The 12,175-nt window shown below is 40.0% G+C and overlaps 1 protein-coding gene across 1 annotated transcript in view; it reads left to right on the forward strand.

The window, feature by feature from the left end:
- LOC126355132 (carbonic anhydrase-related protein 10) overlaps positions 1–12,175 on the forward strand; it is a 2,094,013-nt gene that overhangs the window by 461,349 nt on the left and 1,620,489 nt on the right. The window lies entirely within an intron of this gene.

Consider the following 12,175-nt stretch of genomic DNA (forward strand, 5'->3'; position numbering starts at 1 on the left):
TAGTATGCCAGGATGTACACAGAGGTCATAAAACTCGACGACATGGGAATAACTTAAACAGAAACAGAAGAAGTGTTGAAATTAGACAGAGTATGGCTCTTACGTGCTAAATAAAGCAAACAGCACCAATTCTTCCGCACTACAAACTACACAACAAACGTCTCTACAACTCTGAGATCTTAGACAGAGTGCTGGTGAAATCACGGAGCGACCCTTGCTTCGATACATATAAACAATTCGGTGTGGTGAGCTTTTTCAATTCTGTACTGCTATCTGCCCCCCCATGAACCATGGACCTTGCCGTTGGTGGGGAGGCTTGCGTGCCTCAGCGATACAGATGGCCGTACCGCAGGTGCAACCACAACGGAGGGGTATCTGTTGAGAGAACAGACAAACGTGTGGTTCCTGAAGAGGGGCAGCAGCCTTTTCAGTAGTTGCAGGGGCAACAGTCTGGATGATTGACTGATCTGGCCTTGCAACATTAACCAAAACGGCCTTGCTGTGCTGGTACTGCGAACGGCTGAAAGCAAGGGGAAACTACAGCCGTAATTTTTCCCGAGGACATGCAGCTTTACTGTATGATTAAATGATGATGGCATCCTCTTGGGTAAAATATTCCGGAGGTAAAATAGTCCCCCATTCGGATCTCCGGGCGGGGACTACTCAGGAGGATGTCGTTATCAGGAGAAAGAAAACTGGCGTTCTACGGATCGGAGCGTGGAATGTCAGATCCCTTAATCGGGCAGGTAGGTTAGAAAATTTAAAAAGGGAAATGGATAGGTTAAAGTTAGATATAGTGGGAATTAGTGAAGTTCGGTGGCAGGAGGAACAAGACTTCTGGTCAGGTGACTACAGGGTTATAAACACAAAATCAAATAGGGGTAATGCAGGAGTAGGTTTAATAATGAATAGGAAAATAGGAATGCGGGTAAGCTACTACAAACAGCATAGTGAACGCATTATTGTGGCCAAGATAGATACGAAGCCCACACCTACTACAGTAGTACAAGTTTATATGCCAACTAGCTCTGCAGATGATGAAGAAATTGAAGAAATGTATGATGAAATAAAAGAAATTATTCAGATAGTGAAGGGAGACGAAAATTTAATAGTAATGGGTGACTGGAATTCGAGTGTAGGAAAAGGGAGAGAAGGAAACATAGTAGGTGAATATGGATTGGGGCTAAGAAATGAAAGAGGAAGCCGCCTAGTAGAATTTTGCACAGAGCACAACTTAATCATAGCTAACACTTGGTTTAAGAATCATGAAAGAAGGTTGTATACGTGGAAGAACCCTGGAGATACTAAAAGGTATCAGATAGATTATATAATGGTAAGACAGAGATTTAGGAACCAGGTTTTAAGTTGTAAGACATTTCCAGAGGCAGATGTGGACTCTGACCACAATCTATTGGTTATGACCTGTAGATTAAAACTGAAGAAACTGCAAAAATGTGAGAAATTAAAGAGACGGGACCTGGATAAATTGAAAGAACCAGAGGTTGTACAGAGTTTCAGAGAGAGCATAAGGGAACAATTGACAGGAATAGGGGAAAGAAATACAGTAGAAGAAGAATGGGTAGCTCTGAGGGATGTAGTAGTGAAGGCAGCAGAGGATAAAGTAGGTACAAAGACGAGGGCTGCTAGAAATCCTTGGGTAACAGAAGAAATATTGAATTTAATTGATGAAAGGAGAAAATATAAAAGTGCAGTAAATGAAGCAGGGAAAAAGGAATACAAACGTATCAAAAATGAGATCGACAGGAAGTGCAAAATGGCTAAACAGGGATGGCTAGAGGACAAATGTAAGGATGTAGAAGCTTATCTCACTAGGGGTAAGATAGATACTGCCTACAGGAAAATTAAAGAGACCTTTGGAGAGAAGAGAACCACGTGTATGAATATCAAGAGCTCAGATGGCAGCCCAGTTCTAAGCAAAGAAGGGAAGGCAGAAAGGTGGAAGGAGTATATAGAAGGTTTATACAAGGGCGATGTACTTGAGGACAATATTATGGAAATAGAAGAGGATGTAGATGAAGACGAAATGGGAGATACAATACTGCGTGAAGAGTTTGACAGAGCACTGAAAGACCTGAGTCGAAACAAGGCCCCCGGAGTAGACAACATTCCATTAGAACTACTGACGGCCTTGGGAGAGCCAGTCATGACAAAACTCTACCAGCTGGTGAGCAAGATGTATGAGACAGGCGAAATACCCTCAGACTTCAAGAAGAATATAATAATTCCAATCCCAAAGAAAGCAGGTGCTGACAGATGTGAAAATTACCGAACTATCAGTTTAATAAGCCACGGCTGCAAAATACTAACGCGAATTCTTTACAGACGAATGGAAAAACTGGTAGATGCAGACCTCGGGGAGGATCAGTTTGGATTCCGTCGAAATGTTGGAACACGTGAGTCAATACTGACCTTACGACTTATCTTAGAAGAAAGATTAAGAAAACGCAAACCTACGTTTCTAGCATTTGTAGACTTAGAGAAAGCTTTTGACAATGTTGACTGGAATACTCTTTTTCAAATTCTAAAGGTGGCAGGGGTAAAATACAGGGAGCGAAAGGCTATTTATAATTTGTACAGAAACCAGATGGCAGTAATAAGAGTCGAGGGGCATGAAAGGGAAGCAGTGGTTGGGAAAGGAGTGAGACAGGGTTGTAGCCTCTCCCCAATGTTATTCAATCTGTATATTGAGCAAGCAGTAAAGGAAACAAAAGAAAAATTTGGAGTAGGTATTAAAATTCATGGAGACGAAGTAAAAACTTTGAGGTTCGCCGATGACATTGTAATTCTGTCAGAGACGGCAAAGGAATTGGAAGAGCAGTTGAACGGAATGGACAGTGTCTTGAAAGGAGGATATAAGATGAACATTAACAAAAGCAAAACGAGGATAATGGAATGTAGTCAAATTAAATCGGGTGATGCTAAGGAAATTAGATTAGGAAATGAGACACTTAAAGTAGTAAAGGAGTTTTGCTATTTAGGAAGTAAAATAACTGATGATGGTCGAAGTAGAGAGGATATAAAATGTAGACTGGCAATGGCAAGGAAAGCGTTTCTGAAGAAGAGAAATTTGTTAACATCAAATATAGATTTATGTATCAGGAAGTCGTTTCTGAAAGTGTTTGTTTGGAGTGTAGCCATGTATGGAAGTGAAACATGGACGATAACTAGTTTGGACAAGAAGAGAATAGAAGCTTTCGAAATGTGGTGCTACAGAAGAATACTGAAGATAAGGTGGATAGATCACGTAACTAATGAGGAGCTATTGAATAGGATTGGGGAGAAGAGAAGTTTGTGGCACAACTTGACTAGAAGAAGGGATCGGTTGGTAGGACATGTTTTGAGGCATCAAGGGATCACAAATTTAGCATTGGAGGGCAGCGTGGAGGGTAAAAATCGTAGAGGGAGACCGAGAGATGAGTACACTAAGCAGATTCAGAAGGATGTAGGTTGCAGTAGGTACTGGGAGATGAAGCAGCTTGCACAGGATAGAGTAGCATGGAGAGCTGCATCAAACCAGTCTCAGGACTGAAGACAACAACAACACTGCTATCTGAATCTTTATAGCCTTTAGAGATCTCTCCAGCAATATGAGATGAAACATTAAGCAGAGAAATATACTTTGGACAATGATCTATCATCCATAAAACAAAAATTGCCAAGGAATTAAATACCGATCGTGAAAACTTGCACTCTCTCTTGTTAGTATAATGTTCTATGCAGATGTAAACAGATCTGCGGTAGTTCTTACGTATGTTTGAACTGTGTTAACTTTTGGGCATAATGTGAACTGTTATATTATTCTTAAAATCGGACCTGCCAGGATCCTTACGAGATATACAAGCAATCGTGGCGGACATGGTTTTTAAGAGTAATATATTGGTAATTCGTCATGAGGGACGTCCTCTGTTTACTAATGGATGGCAAATGCTCAGGCGACAAAATTTTTCTCTAGCAATGGAAATATCCTGATTGGTGACTTTTATCAAATATTTTAGTGTTCAAAACGAGGGCAAACACGTCTTCGGTTCACTGAGAACAATCATAGCGCCCAGGATTGTCGGAGTGTGTTTACAGAAGGGCCTTTAATACTGATTTAGAGCTCCTGAAGGGTACTTTGTCTCAAGTATGGTGCATCCATTTCAGAGTTCCGTAACGTAGCGCTAATATGAAAAACCTTTGTTTCACTGAAACCTTTCGAAGAGTCGTGAATTAACAGTGTAAAGTCATATACTATAATGAAAACACAGCGTTATACGTTGGGCTTGTAAGTAAATAAAGATATTCCTGGTTCTGGCAGAGTAGCCACTGCCAAGTTCCTTCCTTTTCTTTATGTAGCTTAGTGCACAACGTCTGATCACCTTGATGTATATTTACGTTACGATGTAATCTCCTTTATTTGCAACACGGACTTCTTTAACGCAATAGAGAAAACTCATACTAAAATGCAACATCACAAATTCGAGTGAAGGATCGAGGGCAAAGAGGTCCTAAAACAGAAACCTCGTTTAATTCACGTATTAATTTTTGATCTGTCTCTAAATAGTATATATAGCTTTCGCGTTTCTCAATGAATCTTGAACCATGCATAGAAAGAGCTGCTGCATTATAGTACAGAATGTAACTGAAAGAAAAACGCAAAGAGGCGAAGAGAAACTACACTTTTATTCAAAGACAGTAGCTACACTGAACTCACCACATATTATAGTGGTCCTCCGGAAATTACGAAAAGCGGGACATGGTTCTTAATGCGGTGTGTAATTACCATGGATGGCAATGGGATGCTCTGCGACGTGCTCCCATGTTAAGCACAAGGTAGGTAAGGAGTTTTCGTGGTAGGAAGTTCCATTCTTCCAGCTGCATCGTGAACAAGTGCTCATGGTTACTGGTACATGTGGACGTGGTGCAGTAAGTCTCTCCAAGGCATTCCACCCCACTCGCTCGATGATACCCAATACTGAGAACGGGCCAGGCCAGTCCATAATCGTATTCCACAGTGTTCCAGGATGCATCACGGGTTCCCACCTCTTACCTAATGGGGGTACATAATGCACCCAGGAACACTGGCGAACATAAGCATTTTGGTGCTCCATGCCTTATGGTGTGGGTATGCAAATATATTGCACGGGCGTGCTAACCTCCCAGTATTCGAATAATGTACACTCATCGGTCAACATCTTTGTACTCCTACCCCATTTGCGTTTTTTAACAGGTGAGTTCGCTCCTGAGTTCATTTTTATGGATGTGCGGAAAGCAATGTTTATTATGTGACGATAAATCATGACCTATTGCGTTACTGTTACAAGAGTTCCCAGTTACTCAATGTTACCCAGAAATAGTAAAATCAACTGAAAAGTGTGTTAAGCAGTACATTCTTGTGCTTTGATGTCTATGTTTGTTTGTATCTTGTCCTGGAATACATTTCGCATATTTGTTACATATTCAATTCGTTTCTTTCCACCGAAAAAATTACAAAAAATTGTAAATTAATTCTTTTAATGGCAACCAATTTGTGTTGACGATGGTAACGAACGGATCTTTATCCTATAGCGTGTTGCCGTCAGAGCAATGAATAAGGATACTCTTGTCTGATGAGCGCCACTAATAATAAATGAAAATTAATATTTTTAACATAATTCTAATGAAATACTGTATGCATTATCTATGTTTTCTTCATAACCAAGAATATTTGTTCTTCGAAGCTGTTGTGCAGAAAAGAAGGTTTGTAAGTATTGCAGCATGACGACGTGGTAACATACCCGAGCAAAATGTGTATTAAAAACCATTTATAGTCCATGTCTGGGGCTCTAGGCTATGCTGTAATTACTACTTCAGGGTATTATTCTGATTTGCCTACTGCGCATGTTACGCCCACAAAAGGCAGACGTAACACCTCTGAACCGAGTGTAGTCATAGAAATCACTGAACAGAAAGTATGTACAGTAAAATGTACAGTTGATCAGAAGTTTTAAATTGGAATGTGAACATGTTAGCGGACCTGAAGCCTCAGTTGCTCTCGGTGGCGCGACAGACCCCTGGCTGACCGGTGAGTCGAGCGCCGAGATTAATTGATTGATAAGGTTTGCCTTCATCGCGGCAGTGGGCGTGTGGCTGGAGTCGGGCAGTATCGCGAGGCCCTGCTCAATTATTCGGCTACACGAATAGAAAGCCATTAGCCGGAATTCCTGGCTAGCGTCTCTGCAAACACGAGCCGCGTAATTAAAAGGGGGCCGATCCGACCGCGGCCCAGCAGCACGCGACCCGCCGCTGTGTGTGCCGGCACAGTGGCTCTGCCCCTGCTTCTCAGGGACTGAGCTGGCAGAGGCGAGACAAGCTCGACTCACCTCCGTGTCGTCGCCAGCAAGTAAATGAGCTAAGAAAATTTAAGTTAATTCATGTTGCTGATGTTGGCTGCAGCTGTGGACATATTTTTTTTCTGCTTGCGAGTTAAATAAAGATTCTTAAAGTTCTGCTTTCTGCAAAACACATTTTTTGCCTTTCTTAATCTTAACCAAGATATATTTCGAGAGTTACGTCTCATCTTCACTTGGGCTAGACTTATTAACTGTGAAATACCAATCAAAACTTGTGGTTTATTCTTTTTTTTTCTTTAATACTATAACGCGTTTTCTTATGATTGCTCAGCTGAAATAAGTTTCATTCCATGGCACAGAATCATTACGACATGTTATCATACGCTAACACATAGAAGTCACCTTTTAAAGTAATCTTAGTCCACATACGTTCGTGAGAATCCTATCGTGGTAAATTACAGAGAACGAATACTGAAATATGGATACTAAATTATTTTAAATAATTTTAGATAATTTTGCGTTTCTCTTCATATTTCGTGTATGAACAATATTTTTCATATAATGCCTCCATTAACTATGGTACCGGTCAAATTTAAACATCATGAGCTGACAAATTTACTAGCTAGACACGCTAACCTAATTACAGATTCACTTAAATGCTGTGATGTCCATTACAAAGTGCCCTCATATGAAGCATTGTGCTACACATCATACAGTGTGCAGCATTTATTATTTATTGTTTATGAGGCCATCATACACTATCTAGAATGTAATAATTAAAAATTGAAAAAGGGCATTGTGTGCAGCCTACATCTGAAACCCTACACCTCCACAGCTTTGAAATAAAAAACATAGTTATAATATTAAAGTCTTAAATTTCACTCTAGCCCCCTATTGGTGTCTTTACGTTGTCCGCCTTGCATTTATCAGAAAATGGCTTTGGTGTATCAGGACGCGTGATGAAGCCACGGCGACATTATGCAGGCATTCAGCGAAATGCTCATGTATAATTAAATACGTGGGTAGATGCAAAGTGCTTACATTAGGGTGTTCGTGCTAATGTACAAGGAAGTGCGCAGTTTCCAAGAAAACACAAATAAAACAGAAGTCATTAAGCCCCCCAGTGAATCTGGTTAGCGTGACAGTCCACTGTCATAAATGCACTGAATAGTCTTTTAAAAACAAAATGTTGAAACTGAAAACCTGTGTGGCTCGTCAGGCGTTAAGGTAAGCGCCTGCCCACTTGAGGAACAAGCTGCGCTTGACAAGAACAACGGAGGAAATATTATACAATTTGCTGATTTTTAGAGAAGCAACATACTTCTATTTCATGAATTTTTATTTTGTCATTACTATAATTCACTGCTGTTTTTGTAGAGAATAAATTACTGCCATTCTAAGGAAATCAACTACCTGTCTGTATTCAACAATAAGAAATCTTTCCATTATTCTGATTGGAGATGTGCTATGTAATATAAGAACTTATACTTTTGTGTTTTAACATCATTTACTGTAGATAGGGTTTTAATCTGGTTTATGATACACCATCCCTCGGTCTTGTTAAATGAATCCTGCAACTGATTAAGACACGGAAGATGCAGCAAGATTTTCCATTGTTACTGTTCCTTTTCAAATATACTTAATCCAGATCTAATCCAAATTGAGTATTCATGTTTTGCAAGAGGTTGATTTATTAAGTTTTTCATCCCAATACATTTATTTTAGAGAATTCAATATTCTGTCATACCGACGATACATTTTATATTTTGGTATTAAATCCACTGATTAGTAACGAGATTAATGTTTGCCAGAGAACGTTAACACCTATATCTTTCTGGGGACGCCTTTTTAGCTTTTGAAAGATCATTGCTCATGATGTTCAGCGAGCATCTACCCTATTACTACTTCGATTTTACCACTGAAAACTGTAAACGACTAAAATAAATTTTTTTATTCATCAAAATTCCTTCCTTTATTCTACTGTTATCTTTTACAATTCTTACTGTCTGTTTTACTAAGAATATTGCATCTTTGCTGGGGCAGCTCTCTGTCTGTGTCGGCTAATCGGTCATATTTCACACGCTGCAGGTGAGAAGTCACCACACATTAAACATGTATATGCTATAGGTTTTGGCACTAAACTAGGAAAACGGCGACAAGTTTTGTATAAACACGTACAGTACGACGGGATAAGTAAGTACAGAAAATTGTGCAAGGAAATATGTTTTTCCGCTAGTGTGAAATGACATGCTAGCAAGTCACAAATACACACATAATCAAGGTAGCGTCAATCAAACCTTTAAAATCAAAGTAGTTCCAAATGAGCAAGCCAACCATATAAATATGCAACGTGGAAGGTGTATGTGTGGATAAAAAAGCATAGACTGCTGTCATATGTAATGACAAATAAGCCATGATTCTTCGGAGATATGCAGAATATAAGTTTCCCATGCCCAAAATAATAAACATAGTAAAACGATATGACTAAAAAACGTAGAAATAGTCACACAACATACACTTTCATAAATTTAGTGCAGTAAAGTAATAATAACTGGCATAACTAATATGTGTAAACAGGACGTAAATGAAATATGGTTCAAATAGCTCTTAGCACTATGGGACTAAACTTCTGAGGTCATCAGTGCCCTAGAACTTAGAACTACTTAAACCTAACTAACCTCAGGACATCACACACAACCATGCCCGAGGCAGGATTCGAACCTGCGACCGTAGCGGTCGCGCGGTTCCAGACTGTAGCACCTAGAACCGCTCGGCCACTCTGGCCGGCGTAAATGAACAGGATTGCGAATTCAGCAGATTACTTTGAATGAGCGTCAGCTCTTCACCTGCAGCGTCCAACAGTATAGTCACCCCAGTTGCATATGCATAAATTCAGAACGCAGAAAACAATTGCCATGTGGGCATTTGCAGCCATAATTATTTTCATACGTAATGTTATGTTAAATAAACGAGGCGACACAACACAACGCATCATTGCAGGAGTCAGCAGCCCAGCATACGACTACCCAACTGTTTTATCAGCACCTGAACGTAGTTAACATAGAAAGAGGCTTCACTTACTAGTATTACCTTTCTTCATTTATAATTCTCAGTGTGGGCTCTACAATCTTAGGCTGAATTCGTAAGAGTGACAATGACTCACGTATTTGATCATCCTAGCATGTCAAGAGAGCAGCCCAACAGAGTGGTACATTCAGATGCGTAAAGTGCGCAGAATGAATTATTCTGGCAAATGACTTCATAAGATATAAGCTTAAGAAAGGATGTATAGTGCCTTTAAAGACAACTGAAAAAAATTCCGTGCCCGTACGGAAGGTCCAACCTGTGTTCAACTTCACGTAGGCAACATCAATCGAAATACATAAGCCTGATTCCTTAAAAATCGTAATCTTACAATCTGTGGAAAGTTCACAATGATGAAAGTATTACAACAAGGAAATGAATAAAACAATCAGTGACGCAATTGAAGTTTCCAAGAATTTAGAAATAAAAACCTTTAGCACCCTTACACTGCCGCCCCGGTAGCTGAGTGGTCAGCGCGACAGACTGTCAATCCAAAAGGCCCGGGTTCGATTCCCGGCTGGGTCGGAGATTTTCTCCACTCGGGGACTGGGTGTTGTGTTGTCCTAATCATCATCATTTCATCCCCATCGACGCGCAAGTCGCCGAAGTGGCGTCAAATCGAAAGACTTGCACGGTCTACCCGACAGGAGGCCCTCGTCACACGACATTTCATTACCCTTACACTGTGCAGAATCAAGTTTTCGGCTACCTGCAAGCGGAGTAATAAAAGCAATCGTTCCCAAAGTAACCTCACCATACTAATCTTCAGCACTGAGAAGTGAAATGAGAGGGTCTTACATAAATCTTAAGCATTGAATAGCGTGGACATCGGCGAAACAAAGGTAGCTTCCTTATTAACAGCAGAAATGTAACACAAAGTGCTTCCTCGTCTGTATCACACCAATTTCACACAAGAAATGACCAACTCTACTGTCTAACAAGCGAGACCACACGTTCAACATCTGAGGGGTATGTGATTTGTCGGGAGCTAAACGGGTTCGCCTAAGACTTAAATCCTGACGCAATTATCACGCAAAGTGATTGCCTAAGGGTAGCACTAAAATATCCAAACTGTTTAGCACAGGGTCTCATAATTCCGTAATATACAACCATCACAATACCCAAAAAGCCAAAATAGACTTTGAGCAAATGATTTTCTGATTAACATTCACCTTCCCACACGTTTTAGCTTTCATGTTTAAAATTGAAGCGAACTACACGTTTCCTTATACTCTCAGGGAAATGTGTGATCTAAATACGCTACGGTAAAGAACTTAAGACAAACTTTTTTATTTGCAGGAAGTAGATTCTTAAAAACCAAATTTCGGTAATTTATTTGTTCGACTAGATGATATTCGACCTCTTTATCATTCTCTGTCTGCACATTCAGCGAACGCAAAAGGAAATCAACGATATATTGGGAAAGGAAAAAAGAAAAAGCACTTGCTGGTGACATTGTTACGAATGGCAACGCACTTGAATATTCACCTGAACGGATTGGATACCATCTTGAAAAGAGGAGAGAAAATGGATGGGAAAATGGACATCAACAACAGATAAACAAGTTTCATTCACCATAATAGAATAAAATGAATTACCTTAGAGTACGAGACTCTGAAAGTTGTAACATTATGTGATGGCCTTCTCATTTTAAATCATACACTAATCGAGCAGTCGCTCGGCAACAGCTACAGTTAGCAAATAATGTTGCGAGAATGTAAAAGTTGAACGATCTGTGACGTAACTTGTTTATTGTCGAAGCCCCGTCAGGGATGGAGTGAGTTCTTGACATTGAAAACCGCGGCGCGAAAAACGGACAGAAGAAGACCACTTTTACACATTTTCTTTTTTTCATGTACGAGGTGTTCTCGATGAACAGTTACTCATTCTTCTCTTGTCTCTTGTAACTTGTGTCGGATGCGCATGTTTTGCCGCCGTCTCATTATTATCGTTACAAATAATATTATTTTAGTTCAAAAATGGTTCAAATGGCTCTGAGCACTAAGGGACTTAACATCTTTGGTCATCAGTCCCCTAGAACTTAGAACTACTTAAACCTAACTAACCTAAGTACATCACACAACACCTAGCCATCACGAGGCAGAGAAAATCCCCGACCCTGCCGGGAATCGAACCCGGGAACGCTACCGCACGACCACGAGATGCGGGCATTAGTTTAGTGTAAAGTAAAAGTGCAATACTGCATAGCAGTAAATTTATTGTGCGACGCGTATGTGAAAACATCAAAGGAATTATTGTCATTACGAGAAGAGAAGTGCCAGTCAAAACGGCATCCATGTCAAAATTCTTCATTGTAGTGTAAGTTCATCTATTAATTGCCATAAATTCAGATTTAAATGGAATTGGTGTACGGACTATTTATTTAGTGTAGAGTCTACGTCTCACTCCTTCATGAAGTTATTTAATTTTCTTTATGTTTCTGCCAAATAGAGAGTTCACAGTCACGAATTCTTTCGTCGAAATCGGACGGAAGTTGTATGCGGCGAAATAATTTCTCCGCGCCACATTCTACTGGTAGATGGATAATAAACTACGGTCCCTTAGGAAATTCATGTTGAGCTATCCAAAAGTAATTATATTTTAAATAGGCATTTACTCTCCTCTGCAATGCAACTTCCGACTGATCAGACGATCCAACAAGAGGCAGCCGCACACGGTCAGCATTCTGAAATAAATATCCACCGCTGATTATAGCTATATGTTGCAGCACAAAAGAAACATATTGTTAAAATTAGCGA

Source organism: Schistocerca gregaria, chromosome 3, assembly GCF_023897955.1.
Source record: "Schistocerca gregaria isolate iqSchGreg1 chromosome 3, iqSchGreg1.2, whole genome shotgun sequence".
NCBI lineage: Eukaryota > Metazoa > Arthropoda > Insecta > Orthoptera > Acrididae > Schistocerca > Schistocerca gregaria.